At 33.0% G+C, this 20,829-nt stretch overlaps 2 protein-coding genes and 1 long non-coding RNA gene across 4 annotated transcripts in view; 2 read left to right on the forward strand and 1 right to left on the reverse strand.

Annotated features, from left to right (window-relative positions):
- The window catches only part of LOC138331870 (serine racemase-like), an 88,482-nt gene that overhangs the window by 36,196 nt on the left and 31,457 nt on the right, over positions 1 to 20,829 (reverse strand). The window lies entirely within an intron of this gene.
- Positions 1 to 20,829, forward strand: part of LOC138331869 (coiled-coil domain-containing protein 157-like) — a 74,034-nt gene that overhangs the window by 6,093 nt on the left and 47,112 nt on the right. The gene's annotated exons all lie outside the window — the stretch shown is intronic.
- Positions 1,640 to 20,829, forward strand: part of LOC138331871 (uncharacterized) — a 63,397-nt gene continuing 44,207 nt past the window's right edge. Inside the window, exon 1 of the long non-coding RNA XR_011209738.1 lies at positions 1,640 to 1,791. This is a non-coding gene — a long non-coding RNA (uncharacterized lncRNA). The remainder of the gene's footprint in view (positions 1,792 to 20,829) is intronic.

Consider the following 20,829-nt stretch of genomic DNA (forward strand, 5'->3'; position numbering starts at 1 on the left):
CTGGTGACATTGTGGTTGACATGGTGATGTATATATTGAAGGTGCTGGTGACATTGTGGTTGACATTTGATGTTAATATTGAAGGTACTGGTGACATTGTGGTTGACATTTGATGTTTATATTGAAGGTACTGGTGACATTGTGGTTGACATTTGATGTTTATATTGAAGGTACTGGTGACATTGTGGTTGACATTTGATGTTTATATTGAAGGTACTGGTGACATTGTGGTTGACATTTGATGTTTATATTGAAGGTACTGGTGACATTGTGGTTGACATTTGATGTTTATATTGAAGGTGGTACTGGTGACATTGTGGTTGACATTTGATGTTTATATTGAAGGTACTGGTGACATTGTGGTTGACATTTGATGTTTATATTGAAGGTACTGGTGACATTGTGGTTGACATTTGATGTATATATTGAAGGTACTGGTGACATTGTGGTTGACATTTGATGTTTATGATGTTTATATTGAAGGTACTGGTGACATTGTGGTTGACATTTGATGTTTATATTGAAGGTACTGGTGACATTGTGGTTGACATGGTGATGTTTATATTGAAGGTACTGGTGACATTTGTGGTTGACATTGTGATGTTTATATTGAAGGTACTGGTGACATTGTGGTTGACATTTGATGTATATATTGAAGGTACTGGTGACATTGTGGTTGACATTTGATGTTTATATTGAAGGTACTGGTGACATTGTGGTTGACATTTGATGTATATATTGAAGGTTACTGTGACATTGTGGTTGACATTTGATTGATGTTTATATTGAAGGTACTGGTGACATTGTGGTTGACATTTGATGTTTATATTGAAGGTACTGGTGACATTGTGGTTGACATTTGATGTATATATGTGAAGGTACTGTGACATTGTGGTTGACATTTGATGTTATATTGAAGGTACTGGTGACATTGTGGTTGACATTTGATGTTTATATTGAAGGTACTGGTGACATTGTGGTTGACATTGATGTTTATGTGTAATATATTTAAGGTACTGGTGACATTGTGGTTGACATTTGATGTTTATATTGAAGGTACTGGTGACATTGTGGTTGACATTTGATGTTTATATTGAAGGTACTGGTGACATTGTGGTTGACATTTGATGTTTATATTGAAGGTACTGGTGACATTGTGGTTGACATTTGATGTTTATATTGAAGGTACTGGTGACATTGTGGTTGACATTTGATGTTTATATTGAAGGTACTGGTGACATTGTGGTTGACATTTGATGTTTATATTGAAGGTACTGGTGACATTGTGGTTGACATTTGATGTTTATATTGAAGGTACTGGTGACATTGTGGTTGACATTTTGATGTATATATTGAAGGTACTGGTGACATTGTGGTTGACATATGATGTGTAATGTTATTGAAGGTACTGGTGACATTGTGGTTGACATTTGATGTTTATATTGAAGGTACTGGTGACATTGTGGTTGACATTTGATGTTTATATTGAAGGTACTGGTGACATTGTGGTTGACATTTGATGTTTATATTGAAGGTACTGGTGACATTGTGGTTGACATTTGATGTTTATATTGAAGGTACTGGTGACATTGTGGTTGACATTTGATGTTTATATTGAAGGTACTGGTGACATTGTGGTTGACATTTGATGTTTATATTGAAGGTACTGGTGACATTGTGGTTGACATTTGATGTTTATATTGAAGGTACTGGTGACATTGTGGTTGACATTTGATGTTTATATTGAAGGTACTGGTGACATTGTGTTGACATTTGATGTTTATATTGAAGGTACTGGTGACATTGTGGTTGACATTTGATGTTTATATTGAAGGTACTGGTGACATTGTGGTTGACATTTGATGTTTATATTGAAGGTACTGGTGACATTGTGGTTGACATTTGATGTTTATATTGAAGGTACTGGTGACATTGTGGTTGACATTTGATGTTTATATTGAAGGTACTGGTGACATTGTGGTTGACATTTGATGTTTATATTGAAGGTACTGGTGACATTGTGGTTGACATTTGATGTTTATATTGAAGGTACTGGTGACATTGTGGTTGACATTTGATGTTTATATTGAAGGTACTGGTGACATTGTGGTTGACATTTGATGTTTATATTGAAGGTACTGGTGACATTGTGGTTGACATTTGATGTTTATATTGAAGGTACTGGTGACATTGTGGTTGACATTTGATGTTTATATTGAAGGTACTGGTGACATTGTGGTTGACATTTGATGTTTATATTGAAGGTACTGGTGACATTGTGGTTGACATTTGATGTTTATATTGAAGGTACTGGTGACATTGTGGTTGACATTTGATGTTTTTATTGAAGGTACTGGTGACATTGTGGTTGACATTTGATGTTTATATTGAAGGTACTGGTGACATTGTGGTTGACATTTGATGTTTATATTGAAGGTACTGGTGACATTGTGGTTGACATTTGATGTTTATATTGAAGGTACTGGTGACATTGTGGTTGACATTGATGTGAAGGTACTGGTGACATTGTGGTTGACATTTGATTTATATTGAAGGTACTGGTGACATTGTGGTTGACATTTGATGTTTATATTGAAGGTACTGGTGACATTGTGGTTGACATTTGATGTTATATTGAAGGTACTGGTGGACATTGTGGTTGACATGTGATGTTTGACATTGATGTTTATGGTTGACATTGTGGTTGACATTTGATGTTTATAAGGAATGGTACTGGTGTGACATTGTGTTTGACATTTGATGTATATATTGAAGGTACTGGTGACATTGTGGTTGACATTTGATGTTTATATTGAAGGTACTATTGACATTGTGGTTGACATTTGATGTATATATTAAAGGTACTGTTGACATTGTGGTTGACATTTGATGTTTATATTGAAGGTACTGGTGACATTGTGGTTGACATTTGATGTTTATATTGAAGGTACTGGTGACATTGTGGTTGACATTTGATGTTTATATTGAAGGTACTGGTGACATTGTGGTTGACATTTGATGTTTATATTGAAGGTACTGGTGACATTGTGGTTGACATTTGATGTTTATATTGAAGGTACTGGTGACATTGTGGTTGACATTTGATGTTTATATTGAAGGTACTGGTGACATTGTGGTGACATATTGTATATTTTGGTGTGATTTAATGAATTTTTTTTTATATTTGTGTTATTTGAATTTTAAATTGTTGGTGTTTATTTGAAGTGTACTGGTGCTCCATTTTTGACATTTTGTTTATATTGTTGAAATTTTTTTGGTGTTTTTGGTAATGGTTTTGGTTTTGTTGGGGTTATTTTTTGTTTTTGGATATTTTATTGGTGTTTGTGACATTTTTTTGTGGTATTTTTGGTTGAATTTTTTATTGGGCATTTTTTTATTTTTGTTTTTTAATTGGGTTTTTGAATGGTGAATTTGTTGTTGTTTGGTATTTGATGGGTACAATGTGGGGGTTGATTAAAATTTCCAATGTAATTTTTTAGGTTGAAATTTTTGAAAATTTTGGTTTAGAATTGTTGGGTTTATGTGAATTTTTTTTGTCAATTTGGGATTTTAATTTTAAATTAATTGTTTTTTGTTTTTAATTTTTGACATTTGATTTAATGATGTTTGAAATTTAAAATTTTTTGTTTTTTTTTTAAAATTTTTCAAATTTTGTTTGAAATTGAAATTTTGTGGGAGAACCATTTTAGTTTGGTTGGTTTTTTGTGGGAAAAAATATTTTTAATTTTTGGAAAATAAAATGGAAAATTTTTTTTTTTAATTTTGATTGGGAACTGTTTTTTTGGTTGGTTTTATTTAACAAAAAGAAAATTGAAAATATGTGATGGGTTTTTTTGTTAATTTAATGTTTGGTATTTGTAAGTTATGATTTGGGGGATGTTTTCGTTGAAAAAATCATTTGAAAATTTTTTTGATACAACTTTATGAATATTTAAATAATTTTTATTTTTTTTTTTGTTGAAAAAGTTTTTTTTTTGGGTTTTTTTTTTTCAAAAATTTTTTTTTTAAAATTTTGTCCATTTTATCTTAATTTAATTTTTTGGGAATTTTTGTTTTGAAAATGGGTTAAAGGGGGGTTTTTTTTAAAGTTTTTTTTGGTTGTTAAATGAAATTTTTTTATAAAATTCAAAGTTTGGGGATTTTTTTTCAGAATGTTTTGAAATGACCATGTTAAGAAAAAAGAAAGTCGAAAATTTTCGTGTTTTTTTTGTTTTTTTGTTTTTGGTTTTCAATTTTTTTTGATTTTTAAGTTTTGACAATTTGTTTATTTTATTATTTTTTTTAATAAGTTTGTGTTTTAAAGTAAAATGTTTGTTAAAATGAAAAAGGTTTTCATTTTGGGGATGGGGGTTGGGTTTTAAAATTTTTTTTGATGGGTAATTTTTTCAATTTTTTTTGTTATTTTTTGTGTAAAGGTTTTTTTTTTTTAAATTGGTTTTGGCGAAAAACATGGTGGGTTGGGTTTTTTTTGGGTTTTTGATTTGAAAATTTGTGTTTTTATTTTAATTGGGGGTTTTAGTTTTTTTTTGATAAAAATTTTTTTTTTGTAAAAGGTTTTTTTGTTATTTTGAAATTTTTTTTTTTTTTTTTTTTTGGGGTTTTTGTTTTTTTTTGGGTCAAATTTTGAAAGATTTTTTTTTTAAGAATTTTTTTTTTTTTTTTTTTTTTTTTTTGGAAATTTTTTTTTTTTTTTTTTTTTTTTGAAAAAAAATTTTTTTTTGGAATTTTTTTTTTAAATTTTAAGTTTTTTTTTTTTTTTTTTTTTTTGTTTTTTTTTTTGGGCTTTTTTTTTTTTTTTTTGGTTTTTTTTTTTTTTTTTTTTCAATTTTTTTTTTTTATTTTTTTTAAAAAAAAGTTTTCAAATTGTGTGGGAAAAAGGGGGTAAATGGGTGGTAAAGTTTTTTGTTTACAGTTTTTTTTTTTTTTTTTTTTGTTGGGAGGGGATTTTTTTTTTTTTTTTTTTTTTTGGGTTTTTTTTTTTTTTTTTTTTTTTGGGTTAACCCTTGGTTTTTTAGTTTTTTTTTTTTTTTTGGTTTGTTCTGATTTTAAAATTTTTTTTTGTTTGGGGGGGGTTTTTTTTTTTTATGGGGGGTTTTTTGGTTTTTGGTTTTTTTTGAAAAGTAGAAAGGGTTTTTTTTTTTTTTTGTTTGAATTTTTTTTTTTTTTTGGTTTTTTTTTTTTTTTTTGTTTTGTCAGTTTTTGGGTTTTTTTTTAGCTTTGTTTGGGTTAGTTTTTTTTTTTTTTTGGAATTGTGAATGTGAAGTTTTTTTTTTTTTTTTTGATTAAGAGTTTCAGAGTTTGATAGGTTTATTGGTTTTTTGTTTTTTTTTGAATTTTTTTTTTTTTTTTTGGTTTTTTTTTTTTTTTTTTGTTTTTTTTGATTGGTTTTAATGAATTGTTTTTTGGGCTTTTTTTTTTTTTTTTTCATTTCAGATGATGGGGATTGGGTAGTTTTTTTTTTTTGGGTTTGAGATTTTTTTTTTTTTTTTGGGGGGTGCAAGTTTTGGGGGTTTTTTTAATTTGGGGGTTAATTTTGGTATTTGGGGGGGATTTTTTTTTTTTTTGGTTGTTTGTGTGGGTTTGATTTTTTTACCATTTTGGATTTTAGGGGGACCTTGGGGATGATTTTTTGGGCTATTTTTAGGTGACTTTTTTTTTTGGATGGAAATTTAATTTTTAGGGGATCCCTTTTTTTTTTTAAAACAGATTTGGAATTTGGGGGGGTTTTTTTTTGGTTTTTTTTTGTGTTTTTTTTGGGAAAATAACTCATTTTTTTTTTTTTTTTTTGGGGGGTTGTTTTTTTTTTATTCAAGTAGTTATGGGTTTTTTTTTTTTTTTTTGGATTGAGGGGATGGGGAGTGGTTTTTTTTTTTTTTTTTTTTTTTTTTTTTGATTTGATAAAAAGTGGGGTAAAAGGGTTTTTTTTTGTTTTTTTTGATGGTAAATTTTTTTTTTGGGGGGGACCCATTTTTGTGGTAAAAAAGGGTTTGAAAGTTTTTTTTTTTTTTTTTTTTTTTTTTTTGGGGGTTTTTAATTTGGTTAGGTTTAGGTTTTGGGGGGTAAAAATTTTGGGTTTTTTTTTTTTTTTTATTTTTTGGCATTGGTTGGACATGGGGTTTTTTTTTTTTGGGGGGGGGGTTTTTTTTTTTTTGGGGGATGGGTTGGGTTAAAAATTTTTTTTTTGATTTGGTTTTTTTTGTCAAAATTTTGGGGGGTTTGTTTTTTAAAAATGGTTTCTTGTTTTTTCATTTTTTTTTTTTTTAGTTTTTTTGGACATTTTTTTTTTTTTTTTTTTTTAAAATTTTTGACTTTTTTTGTAATCAAGGTTTTTTTTTTTTGTGGTGAATTTTTTTTTTTTTTTTTTTTTTGTTTGTGGGGGGAAATTGAGTTTTTTTTTTTTTTAAAATTTTTTTTTTTTTTTTTTTTAAAATTTGGTGGAAATTTTGAAACCATTTTAGTTAAGAGTGTTTTTTTTTTTTTTTTGGGGGGGGGGGGTTTTTTATTTTTGGGGTTTTTTTTAGTTTTGGGTGTTTGGTTTGTTAACGTTTTAAATTAAGCCATTTTTTTTTTTTTATTTTTTTTTTTAGGGGTTTTTTTTTTTTTTTAAATATTTTTGGTTTTAATTTTAAAATTTTTTTTTGTTTTTTTGTTTTTTGGGGGGTTTTTGGGGGGGAATGTACAAAGTTGTTTTGGGGGGGTTAAAATTAGTTTTTGCAAAATTTTAGTATTCCATTGTGGGGGGGGTGTTTAGGTGTGGTTTGGTTTTTTTTAATTGATTTTTTTTTTTGGGGTTTTTTTTTTTTTTTTTTAAAACAATGGGTTTGGGGGGGGGGGTTACATTGGGGGGGGGGGGGTTTTTTGGGTTTTTTTTTTTTTGTTTTAGTATTTGAACTTTTTTTAAAATTTTTTTTTTGGGGGTTTTTTTTTTTTTTTTTTTTATTTTTTTTTTTTTTTGGGGGATTTTGGTTGGTTTTTTTGTGTTTTTTTTTTGGGGGTTTTTTTTTTAAAAAATGGGGGGATTTTTTTTTTTGGGGTTTTTTTTTTTTTTATAAAAGTTGCCCAAAAAATCAAGGGTTTTTTGGGGGGGGGGGGGTAAAAATTTTTTCTTTTTTCACATTTTAATTGTTGTTTTTTTTTTTTTTTTTTTTTTTTGTTTTTTTTAAATTTTGTTGGGGGGGGTTAGGGGATTCATTTTTTTTTTTTTGTTTTAAAAATTGTTTTTTTGGGGGGGTTTTTTTGGTTTTTTTTTTTTTTTTGGGAAGGGGAGGGTTAAAAAATTTTTTTTTTTTTTGGGTGGGGGGGTTTTTTTTTTTCAAAAAAATGATAATTTGGTATTTTGGGGATTTTAAAAGTTTTTTTACAAAGTTTTTTTTAAAGTTGGGTTGGGGGGAGATTGATTTGCTAATTTTGGGAATTTTTTTTCAAATTTTTTTTTTTGGACTAACGGGATTTTTTTTTTTTTGGGGGGGATTTTTTTTTTTTGTGTTTTTTTTTTTTTAAATTTGGTTTTTTTTTTTTTGCAAAATTTTGGGTTTTTTTTTTTTTTTGGGGGGTTTTTTAATTTTTTTTTTTTTGTTTGGTGGGGTTATAACATTTTTTTTTTTTTTTTTTTGTTTTGGATTTTTTTTTTTTTTTTTTTGGTTTTTTTTCCAGTTTGGTTTGGGGGTTTAAATATTAGGTTGTTTTTTTTGAATGGTTTTTTTGGGTCAAAATTGATAAAGGGTAAAAATTTCAGTTTTTCAATTGGAATTTTTTGGGTAGGGGGTTTTGTTTTTTTAGGTTTAAAAAATTAAAAAAAAGTTTCAAATTTAAAAATTTTTTTTTGAAAAATTTTAAATTTTTCGTTTTTTGTCGTGGGTGGGGTTTTTTTTGTGGGGGTTTTTTTTTTTAAATTTATGGTTAATGGTTGTTTTAAATTTATTGAAAAATTTTTTTTTGTTGTTTTTTTTTGGTGGATTTTTTTAAAAATTTTTTTGGTTTTTTTTAAAAATGATTTAAATTTTTTTTTTTTTTGGGACCGCGCCAAAATTTTTGAAACGGATTTTTTTTTTTTGGGTTTTTTTTGCAATTGGTTTTTTGGGCATTTTGTTACAAATGTGGTTGGTTTTGGATTCATTTTGATTTAATTAAGTTGGGGGTTGTTTTTTTAACTGATTTGGCTGTTTTTTTTGGAAAACTTTTGGAATTCCGGTATAATGGTGGGATATTTTTTGATTTTAATGGTGTTTGGAAACCAATTTGAAAAAATTTTTTATTTTTTTTTATTTTTTTTTTTTTTTTTTTGAATCAAGGTTTGGATTTTTATTTTTTTTGGGCTTGATTTTTTTACAAAAATTTGTTTTTTTGGAGTGGTTTTTTTTTTTTTGGGATTTTTTTTGGGTTAATTGGCAGGAAATTAGTCAATTTGGGGGAAAATTTTGGCCGATTTTTTTGACCGTTTTTTTTGTTTTTTTTTGGTTTTTAAATGTTTTTAGTTTTTTTTTTTTTTGTAAATGTTATTTTTTGTTTTTAAAAAATTGATTTCCACAAAGGGGGGTTGCATAACTTTAAAAAATGGGGGGGGGGGGGGGGGGCGTAATGGTGTGGTAAAAGTTTGTCACGTTATTGACTGTGTGCACATTTTTTTTGCCGGCTTCCTGTTTTTTGGGGGTTTGGATATATAATGTTTTGATTTTTTTGCATATTTGTAGTAATTTTATAAAAGTCTTTTGCCAATTAAAAGTTTATTTTCAATTATTTTTGGCGTGACACGGTAAGATTTGAACATTTTTTGCGTTCAACTTTGGCCACTTCCGGTACAAAGTGGTTTTTTATATATCGCTTTGATTTTTCAATCGCGAAAAGTCTGGAAAATGCCTGACAATATGGCGTTTTTATGAAGTGGGAACCTCCCATAATGGCCGAGATTTTGCCCGCCAAATTTGACACGATTTATCAAGTTCCGTGTTAGGGCTATTTTTTCGGTAAATCTTTGTTGTGAGCTAGAGCGCTAATTTTTTGTACAAAGATAGACAATTGCAAGCTGCACCACGAATCCTAGTCACATTTGCGAAAATTTCAAAAATGGCCGATATTTTGACCGACAAAGATTTTTGTGAAAAATGCTTTTGTGAGCTAGAGCGCTAATTTTTTGTACAACGATAGATGGTAAAAAATGATGACAATTCCACAAAGTCCGGGTTGCATAACTTTAAAAATGGCCAAAATATGGCTCCGTAAAGTTCGTCACGTATGAGACGCGTCTCTGCACATCACTTTGCCGGCTTCCTGTTTCAAGGGGTTTTAATATATCACTCTGATGTTTTGCATATTTGTAGTCGGTATAAAAGTCTACAACACTGCCAATTTTCAGGGGCATATCTTTCAAAATGGCTGAGTATTTTCCCGCCAAAAATGACAGAATCTTAATAAGTCGGTTTTGCCGCTTAAAAAGGTTTCCGACTTCCGGTACAAAGCGGTTTAAAGTTATGGTTATAATTTTTTGTACATTTATTGTCCGTAATATGATCTACAAAATGGCGGATTTTCAGGTGCGAAGTATTCAAAATGGCAAAGTAAATGCCCGCGAAAGTTTAAAACGATTTTATTTACAACACAACTTTGACCGTCTAATTTCAGACGATTTATCCATGTTGTTTTGAAATATTGATACGATTTTTTGCACAACCGTACACACGTGCATGTACTACATAATGGTGGTTTTATAGATGCACATAACTGTAAATTAACCTAAGTTTTTACCCGCCAAAAGTTTGACACGGTAAGATTTGAACATTTTTTGCGTTCAACTTTGGCCACTTCCGGTACAAAGTGGTTTTTATATATCGCTTTGATTTTTCAATCGCGAAAAGTCTGGAAAATGCCTGACAATATGGCGTTTTTATGAAGTGGGAACCTCCCATAATGGCCGAGATTTTGCCCGCCAAATTTGACACGATTTATCAAGTTCCGTGTTAGGGCTATTTTTTCGGTAAATCTTGTTGTGAGCTAGAGCGCTAATTTTTTGTACAAAGATAGACAATTGCAAGCTGCACCACGAATCCTAGTCACATTTGCGAAAATTTCAAAAATGGCCGATATTTTGACCGACAAAGATTTTTGTGAAAAATGCTTTTGTGAGCTAGAGCGCTAATTTTTTGTACAACGATAGATGGTAAAAAATGATGACAATTCCACAAAGTCCGGGTTGCATAACTTAAAAAAAAGGGCCAAAATATGGCTCCGTAAAGTTCGTCACGTATGAGACGCGTCTCTGCACATCACTTTGCCGGCTTCCTGTTTCAAGGGGTTTTAATATATCACTCTGATGTTTTGCATATTTGTAGTCGGTATAAAAGTCTACAACACTGCCAATTTTCAGGGGCATATCTTTCAAAATGGCTGAGTATTTTCCCGCCAAAAATGACAGAATCTTAATAAGTCGGTTTTGCCGCTTAAAAAGGTTTCCGACTTCCGGTACAAAGCGGTTTAAAGTTATGGTTATAAATTTTTTTGTACATTTATTGTCCGTAATATGATCTACAAAATGGCGGATTTTCAGGTGCGAAGTATTCAAAATGGCAAAGTAAATGCCCGCGAAAGTTTAAAACGATTTAATTTACAACACAACTTTGACCGTCTAATTTCAGACGATTTATCCATGTTGTTTTGAAATATTGATACGATTTTTTGCACAACCGTACACACGTGCATGTACTACATAATGGTGGTTTTATAGATGCACATAACTGTAAATTAACCTAAGTTTTTACCCGCCAAAAGTTTGACACGGTAAGATTTGAACATTTTTTGCGTTCAACTTTGGCCACTTCCGGTACAAAGTGGTTTTTTTATATATCGCTTTGATTTTTCAATCGCGAAAAGTCTGGAAAAATGCCTGACAATATGGCGTTTTTATGAAGTGGGAACCTCCCATAATGGCCGAGATTTTGCCCGCCAAATTTGACACGATTTATCAAGTTCCGTGTTAGGGCTATTTTTTCGGTAAATCTTGTTGTGAGCTAGAGCGCTAATTTTTTGTACAAAGATAGACAATTGCAAGCTGCACCACGAATCCTAGTCACATTTGCGAAAATTTCAAAAATGGCCGATATTTTGACCGACAAAGATTTTTGTGAAAAATGCTTTTGTGAGCTAGAGCGCTAATTTTTTTGTACAACGATAGATGGTAAAAAATGATGACAATTCCACAAAGTCCGGGTTGCATAACTTTAAAAATGGCCAAAATATGGCTCCGTAAAGTTCGTCACGTATGAGACGCGTCTCTCTGCACATCACTTTGCCGGCTTCCTGTTTCAAGGGGTTTTAATATATCACTCTGATGTTTTGCATATTTGTAGTCGGTATAAAAGTCTACAACACTGCCATTTTTCAGGGGCATATCTTTCAAAATGGCTGAGTATTTTCCCGCCAAAAATGACAGAATCTTAATAAGTCGGTTTTGCCGCTTAAAAAGGTTTCCGACTTCCGGTACAAAGCGGTTTAAAGTTATGGTTATAATTTTTTGTACATTTATTGTCCGTAATATGATCTACAAAATGGCGGATTTTCAGGTGCGAAGTATTCAAAATGGCAAAGTAAATGCCCGCGAAAGTTTAAAAACGATTTAATTTACAACACAACTTTGACCGTCTAATTTCAGACGATTTATCCATGTTGTTTTGAAATATTGATACGATTTTTTGCACAACCGTACACACGTGCATGTACTACATAATGGTGGTTTTATAGATGCACATAACTGTAAATTAACCTAAGTTTTTACCCGCCAAAAGTTTGACACGGTAAGATTTGAACATTTTTTGCGTTCAACTTTGGCCACTTCCGGTACAAAGTGGTTTTTTATATATCGCTTTGATTTTTCAATCGCGAAAAGTCTGGAAAATGCCTGACAATATGGCGTTTTTATGAAGTGGGAACCTCCCATAATGGCCGAGATTTTGCCCGCCAAATTTGACACGATTTATCAAGTTCCGTGTTAGGGCTATTTTTTTCGGTAAATCTTGTTGTGAGCTAGAGCGCTAATTTTTTGTACAAAGATAGACAATTGCAAGCTGCACCACGAATCCTAGTCACATTTGCGAAAATTTCAAAAATGGCCGATATTTTGACCGACAAAGATTTTTGTGAAAAATGCTTTTGTGAGCTAGAGCGCTAATTTTTTGTACAACGATAGATGGTAAAAAAAATGATGACAATTCCACAAAGTCCGGGTTGCATAACTTTAAAAATGGCCAAAATATGGCTCCGTAAAGTTCGTCACGTATGAGACGCGTCTCTGCACATCACTTTGCCGGCTTCCTGTTTCAAGGGGTTTTTAATATATCACTCTGATGTTTTGCATATTTGTAGTCGGTATAAAAGTCTACAACACTGCCAATTTTCAGGGGCATATCTTTCAAAATGGCTGAGTATTTTCCCGCCAAAAATGACAGAATCTTAATAAGTCGGTTTTTGCCGCTTAAAAAGGTTTCCGACTTCCGGTACAAAGCGGTTTAAAGTTATGGTTATAATTTTTTGTACATTTATTGTCCGTAATATGATCTACAAAATGGCGGATTTTCAGGTGCGAAGTATTCAAAATGGCAAAGTAAATGCCCGCGAAAGTTTTAAAACGATTTAATTTACAACACAACTTTGACCGTCTAATTTCAGACGATTTATCCATGTTGTTTTGAAATATTGATACGATTTTTTGCACAACCGTACACACACGTGCATGTACTACATAATGGTGGTTTTATAGATGCACATAACTGTAAATTAACCTAAGTTTTTACCCGCCAAAAGTTTGACACGGTAAGATTTGAACATTTTTTTTGCGTTCAACTTTGGCCACTTCCGGTACAAAGTGTTTTTTATATATCGCTTTGATTTTTCAATCGCGAAAAGTCTGGAAAATGCCTGACAATATGGCGTTTTTATGAAGTGGGAACCTCCCATAATGGCCGAGATTTTGCCCGCCAAATTTGACACGATTTTTCAAGTTCCGTGTTAGGGCTATTTTTTCGGTAAATCTTGTTGTGAGCTAGAGCGCTAATTTTTTGTACAAAGATAGACAATTGCAAGCTGCACCACGAATCCTAGTCACATTTGCGAAAATTTCAAAAATGGCCGATATTTTGACCGACAAAGTTTTTGTGTGAAAAATGCTTTTGTGAGCTAGAGCGCTAATTTTTTTGTACAACGATAGATGGTAAAAAAATGATGACAATTCCACAAAGTCCGGGTTGCATAACTTTAAAAATGGCCAAAAATATGGCTCCGTAAAGTTCGTCACGTATGAGACGCGTCTCTGCACATCACTTTGCCGGCTTCCTGTTTCAAGGGGTTTTAATATATCACTCTGATGTTTTGCATATTTGTAGTCGGTATAAAAGTCTACAACACTGCCAATTTTCAGGGGCATATCTTTCAAAATGGCTGAGTATTTTCCCGCCAAAAATGACAGAATCTTAATAAGTCGGTTTTGCCGCTTAAAAAGGTTTCCGACTTCCGGTACAAAGCGGTTTAAAGTTATGGTGGTTATAATTTTTTGTACATTTATTGTCCGTAATATGATCTACAAAATGGCGGATTTTCAGGTGCGAAGTATTCAAAATGGCAAAGTAAATGCCCGCGAAAGTTTAAAACGATTTAATTTACAACACAACTTTGACCGTCTAATTTCAGACGATTTATCCATGTTGTTTTGAAATATTGATACGATTTTTTGCACAACCGTACACACGTGCATGTACTACTACATAATGGTGGTTTTATAGATGCACATAACTGTAAATTAACCTAAGTTTTTACCCGCCAAAAGTTTGACACGGTAAGATTTGAACATTTTTTTGCGTTCAACTTTGGCCACTTCCGGTACAAAGTGGTTTTTTATATATCGCTTTGATTTTTCAATCGCGAAAAAGTCTGGAAAATGCCTGACAATATGGCGTTTTTATGAAGTGGGAACCTCCCATAATGGCCGAGATTTTGCCCGCCAAATTTGACACGATTTATCAAGTTCCGTGTTAGGGCTATTTTTTCGGTAAATCTTGTTGTGAGCTAGAGCGCTAATTTTTTGTACAAAGATAGACAATTGCAAGCTGCACCACGAATCCTAGTCACATTTGCGAAAATTTCAAAAATGGCCGATATTTTGACCGACAAAGATTTTTTGTGAAAAAATGCTTTTGTGAGCTAGAGCGCTAATTTTTTTGTACAACGATAGATGGTAAAAAATGATGACAATTCCACAAAGTCCGGGTTGCATAACTTTAAAAATGGCCAAAATATGGCTCCTTAAAGTTCGTCACGTATGAGACGCGTCTCTGCACATCACTTTGCCGGCTTCCTGTTTCAAGGGGTTTTAATATATCACTCTGATGTTTTGCATATTTGTAGTCGGTATAAAAGTCTACAACACTGCCAATTTTCAGGGGCATATCTTTCAAAATGGCTGAGTATTTTCCCGCCAAAAATGACAGAATCTTAATAAGTCGGTTTTGCCGCTTAAAAAGGTTTCCGACTTCCGGTACAAAGCGGTTTAAAGTTATGGTTATAATTTTTTGTACATTTATTGTCCGTAATATGATCTACAAAATGGCGGATTTTCAGGTGCGAAGTATTCAAAATGGCAAAGTAAATGCCCGCGAAAGTTTTAAAACGATTTAATTTACAACACAACTTTGACCGTCTAATTTCAGACGATTTATCCATGTTGTTTTGAAATATTGATACGATTTTTTTGCACAACCGTACACACACGTGCATGTACTACATAATGGTGGTTTTATAGATGCACATAACTGTAAATTAACCTAAGTTTTTACCCGCCAAAAGTTTGACACGGTAAGATTTGAACATTTTTTTGCGTTCAACTTTGGCCACTTCCGGTACAAAGTGTTTTTTTATATATCGCTTTGATTTTTCAATCGCGAAAAGTCTGGAAAATGCCTGACAATATGGCGTTTTTTATGAAGTGGGAACCTCCCATAATGGCCGAGATTTTGCCCGCCAAATTTGACACGATTTATCAAGTTCCGTGTTAGGGCTATTTTTTCGGTAAATCTTGTTGTGAGCTAGAGCGCTAATTTTTTGTACAAAGATAGACAATTGCAAGCTGCACCACGAATCCTAGTCACATTTGCGAAAATTTCAAAAATGGCCGATATTTTGACCGACAAAGATTTTTGTGAAAAATGCTTTTGTGAGCTAGAGCGCTAATTTTTTGTACAACGATAGATGGTAAAAAATGATGACAATTCCACACAAAGTCCGGGTTGCATAACTTTAAAAATGGCCAAAATATGGCTCCGTAAAGTTCGTCACGTATGAGACGCGTCTCTGCACATCACTTTGCCGGCTTCCTGTTTCAAGGGGTTTTAATATATATCACTCTGATGTTTTGCATATTTGTAGTCGGTATAAAAGTCTACAACACTGCCAATTTTCAGGGGCATATCTTTCAAAATGGGCTGAGTATTTTCCCGCCAAAAATGACAGAATCTTAATAAGTCGGTTTTGCCGCTTAAAAAGGTTTCCGACTTCCGGTACAAAGCGGTTTAAAGTTATGGTTATAATTTTTTGTACATTTATTGTCCGTAATATGATCTACAAAATGGCGGATTTTCAGGTGCGAAGTATTCAAAATGGCAAAGTAAATGCCCGCGAAAGTTTAAAACGATTTAATTTACAACACAACTTTGACCGTCTAATTTCAGACGATTTATCCATGTTGTTTTGAAATATTGATACGATTTTTTGCACAACCGTACACACGTGCATGTACTACATAATGGTGGTTTTATAGATGCACATAACTGTAAATTAACCTAAGTTTTTACCCGCCAAAAGTTTGACACGGTAAGATTTGAACATTTTTTTGCGTTCAACTTTGGCCACTTCCGGTACAAAGTGGTTTTTTATATATATCGCTTTGATTTTTCAATCGCGAAAAGTCTGGAAAATGCCTGACAATATGGCGTTTTTATGAAGTGGGAACCTCCCATAATGGCCGAGATTTTGCCCGCCAAATTTGACACGATTTATCAAGTTCCGTGTTAGGGCTATTTTTTCGGTAAATCTTGTTGTGAGCTAGAGCGCTAATTTTTTGTACAAAGATAGACAATTGCAAGCTGCACCACGAATCCTAGTCACATTTGCGAAAATTTCAAAAATGGCCGATATTTTGACCGACAAAGATTTTTTGTGAAAAATGCTTTTGTGAGCTAGAGCGCTAATTTTTTGTACAACGATAGATGGTAAAAAAATGATGACAATTCCACAAAGTCCCGGGTTGCATAACTTAAAAAATGGCCAAAATATGGCTCCGTAAAGTTCGTCACGTATGAGAGCGTCGTCTCTGCACATCACTTTGCCGGCTTCCTGTTTCAAGGGTTTTTTATATATATCACTCTGATGTTTTGCATATTTGTAGTCGGTATAAAAGTCTACAACACTGCCAATTTTCAGGGGCATATCTTTCAAAATGGCTGAGTATTTTCCCGCCAAAAAATGACAGAATCTTAATAAGTCGGTTTTGCCGCTTAAAAAGGTTTCCGACTTCCGGTACAAAGCGGTTTAAAGTTATGGTTATAATTTTTTGTACATTTATTGTCCGTAATATGATCTACAAAATGGCGGATTTTCAGGTGCGAAGTATTCAAAATGGCAAAGTAAATGCCCGCGAAAGTTTAAAACGATTTAATTTACAACACAACTTTGACCGTCTAATTTCAGACGATTTATCCATGTTGTTTTGAAATATTGATACGATTTTTTGCACAACCGTACACACGTGCATGTACTACATAATGGTGGTTTTATAGATGCACATAACTGTAAATTAACCTAAGTTTTTACCCGCCAAAAGTTTGACACGGTAAGATTTGAACATTTTTTGCGTTCAACTTTGGCCACTTCCGGTACAAAGTGGTTTTTATATATCGCTTTGATTTTTTCAATCGCAAAAAGTCTGGAAAATGCCTGACAATATGGCTTTTTTATGAAGTGGGAACCTCCCATAATGGCCGAGATTTTGCCCGCCAAATTTGACACGATTTATCAAGTTCCGTGTTAGGGCTATTTTTTCGGTAAATCTTGTTGTGAGCTAGAGCGCTAATTTTTTGTACAAAGATAGACAATTGCAACTGCACCACGAATCCTAGTCACATTTGCGAAAATTTCAAAAATGGCCGATATTTTGACCGACAAAGATTTTTGTGAAAAATGCTTTTGTGAGCTAGAGCGCTAATTTTTTTGTACAACGATAGATGGTAAAAAATGATGACAATTCCACAAAGTCCGGGTTGCATAACTTTAAAAATGGCCAAAATATGGCTCCGTAAAGTTCGTCACGTATGAGACGCGTCTCTGCACATCACTTTGCCGGCTTCCTGTTTCAAGGGGTTTTAATATATCACTCTGATGTTTTGCATATTTGTAGTCGGTATAAAAGTCTACAACACTGCCAATTTTCAGGGGCATATCTTTCAAAATGGCTGAGTATTTTCCCGCCAAAAATGACAGAATCTTAATAAGTCGGTTTTGCCGCTTAAAAAGGTTTCCGACTTCCGGTACAAAGCGGTTTAAAGTTATGGTTATAATTTTTTGTACATTTATTGTCCGTAATATGATCTACAAAATGGCGGATTTTCAGGTGCGAAGTATTCAAAATGGCAAAGTAAATGCCCGCGAAAGTTTAAAACGATTTAATTTACAACACAACTTTGACCGTCTAATTTCAGACGATTTATCCATGTTGTTTTGAAATATTGATACGATTTTTTTGCACAACCGTACACACGTGCATGTACTACATAATGGTGGTTTTATAGATGCACATAACTGTAAATTAACCTAAGTTTTTACCCGCCAAAAGTTTGACACGGTAAGATTTGAACATTTTTTTGCGTTCAACTTTGGCCACTTCCGGTACAAAGTGGTTTTTTATATATCGCTTTGATTTTTCAATCGCGAAAAGTCTGGAAAATGCCTGACAATATGGCGTTTTTATGAAGTGGGAACCTCCCTAATGGCCGAGATTTTGCCCGCCAAATTTGACACGATTTATCAAGTTCCGTGTTAGGGCTATTTTTTTCGGTAAATCTTGTTGTGAGCTAGAGCGCTAATTTTTTTGTACAAAGATAGACAATTGCAAGCTGCACCACGAATCCTAGTCACATTTGCGAAAATTTCAAAAATGGCCGATATATTTTGACCGACAAAGATTTTTGTGAAAAATGCTTTTGTGAGCTAGCTAGAGCGCTAATTTTTTTGTACAACGATAGATGGTAAAAAATGATGACAATTCCACAAAGTCCGGGTTGCATAACTTTAAAAATGGCCAAAATTGCTCCTAAAGTTCGTCACGTATGAGACGCGTCTCTCTGCACATCACTTTGCCGGCTTCCTGTTTCAAGGGGTTTTTAATATATCACTCTGATGTTTTGCATATTTGTAGTCGGTATAAAAGTCTACAACACTGCCAATTTTCAGGGGCATATCTTTCAAAATGGCTGAGTATTTTCCCGCCAAAAATGACAGAATCTTAATAAGTCGGTTTTGCCGCTTAAAAAGGTTTCCGACTTCCGGTACAAAGCGGTTTAAAGTTATGGTTATAAATTTTTTGTACATTTATTGTCCGTAATATGATCTACAAAATGGCGGATTTTTCAGGTGCGAAGTATTCAAAATGGCAAAGTAAATGCCCGCGAAAGTTTAAAACGATTTAATTTACAACACAACTTTGACCGTCTAATTTCAGACGATTTTATCCATGTTGTTTTGAAATATTGATACGATTTTTTGCACAACCGTACACACGTGCATGTACTACATAATGGTGGTTTTATAGATGCACATAACTGTAAATTAACCTAAGTTTTTACCCGCCAAAAGTTTGACACGGTAAGATTTGAACATTTTTTGCGTTCAACTTTGGCCACTTCCGGTACAAAAGTGGTTTTTTATATATCGCTTTGATTTTTCAATCGCGAAAAGTCTGGAAAATGCCTGACAATATGGCGTTTTTTATGAAGTGGGAACCTCCCATAATGGCCGAGATTTTGCCCGCCAAATTTGACACGATTTATCAAGTTCCGTGTTAGGGCTATTTTTTCGGTAAATCTTGTTGTGACTAGAGCGCTAATTTTTTGTAAAGATAGATAGACAATTGCAAGCTGCACCACGAATCCTAGTCACATTTGCGAAAATTTCAAAAATGGCCGATATTTTGACCGACAAAGATTTTTGTGAAAAATGCTTTTGTGAGCTAGAGCGCTAATTTTTTGTACAACGATAGATGGTAAAAAAATGATGACAATTCCACAAAGTCCGGGTTGCATAACTTTAAAAATGGCCAAAATATGGCTCCGTAAAGTTCGTCACGTATGAGACGCGTCTCTGCACATCACTTTGCCGGCTTCCTGTTTCAAGGGGTTTTAATATATCACTCTGATGTTTTGCATATTTGTAGTCGGTATAAAAGTCTACAACACTGCCAATTTTCAGGGGCATATCTTTCAAAATGGCTGAGTATTTTCCCGCCAAAAATGACAGAATCTTAATAAGTCGGTTTTGCCGCTTAAAAAGGTTTCCGACTTCCGGTACAAAGCGGTTTAAAGTTATGGTTATAATTTTTTGTACATTTATTGTCCGTAATATGATCTACAAAATGGCGGATTTTCAGGTGCGAAGTATTCAAAATGGCAAAGTAAATGCCCGCGAAAGTTTAAAACGATTTAATTTACAACACAACTTTGACCGTCTAATTTCAGACGATTTATCCATGTTGTTTTGAAATATTGATACGATTTTTTGCACAACCGTACACACGTGCATGTACTACATAATGGTGGTTTTATAGATGCACATAACTGTAAATTAACCTAAGTTTTTACCCGCCAAAAGTTTGACACGGTAAGATTTGAACATTTTTTGCGTTCAACTTTGGCCACTTCCGGTACAAAGTGGTTTTTATATATCGCTTTGATTTTTCAATCGCGAAAAGTCTGGAAAATGCCTGACAATATGGCGTTTTTTATGAAGTGGGAACCTCCCATAATGGCCGAGATTTTGCCCGCCAAATTTGACACGATTTATCAAGTTCCGTGTTAGGGCTATTTTTTCGGTAAATCTTGTTGTGAGCTAGAGCGCTAATTTTTTGTACAAAGATAGACAATTGCAAGCTGCACCACGAATCCTAGTCACATTTTGCGAAAATTTCAAAAATGGCCGATATTTTGACCGACAAAGTTTTTTGTGAAAAATGCTTTTGTGAGCTAGAGCGCTAATTTTTTGTACAACGATAGATGGTAAAAAATGATGACAATTCCACAAAGTCCGGGTTGCATAACTTTAAAAATGGCCAAAATATGGCTCCGTAAAGTTCGTCACGTATGAGACGCGTCTCTGCACATCACTTTGCCGGCTTCCTGTTTCAAGGGGTTTTAATATATCACTCTGATGTTTTGCATATTTGTAGTCGGTATAAAAGTCTACAACACTGCCAATTTTCAGGGGCATATCTTTCAAAATGGCTGAGTATTTTCCCGCCAAAAAGACAGAATCTTAATAAGTCGGTTTTGCCGCTTAAAAAGGTTTCCGACTTCCGGTACAAAGCGGTTTAAAGTTATGGTTATAATTTTTTGTACATTTATTGTCCGTAATATGATCTACAAAATGGCGGATTTTCAGGTGCGAAGTATTCAAAATGGCAAAGTAAATGCCCGCGAAAGTTTAAAACGATTTAATTTACAACACAACTTTGACCGTCTAATTTCAGACGATTTATCCATGTTGTTTTGAAATATTGATACGATTTTT

The sequence above is a fragment of the Argopecten irradians genome, chromosome 9 (genome assembly GCF_041381155.1).
Source record: "Argopecten irradians isolate NY chromosome 9, Ai_NY, whole genome shotgun sequence".
Lineage (NCBI taxonomy): Eukaryota > Metazoa > Mollusca > Bivalvia > Pectinida > Pectinidae > Argopecten > Argopecten irradians.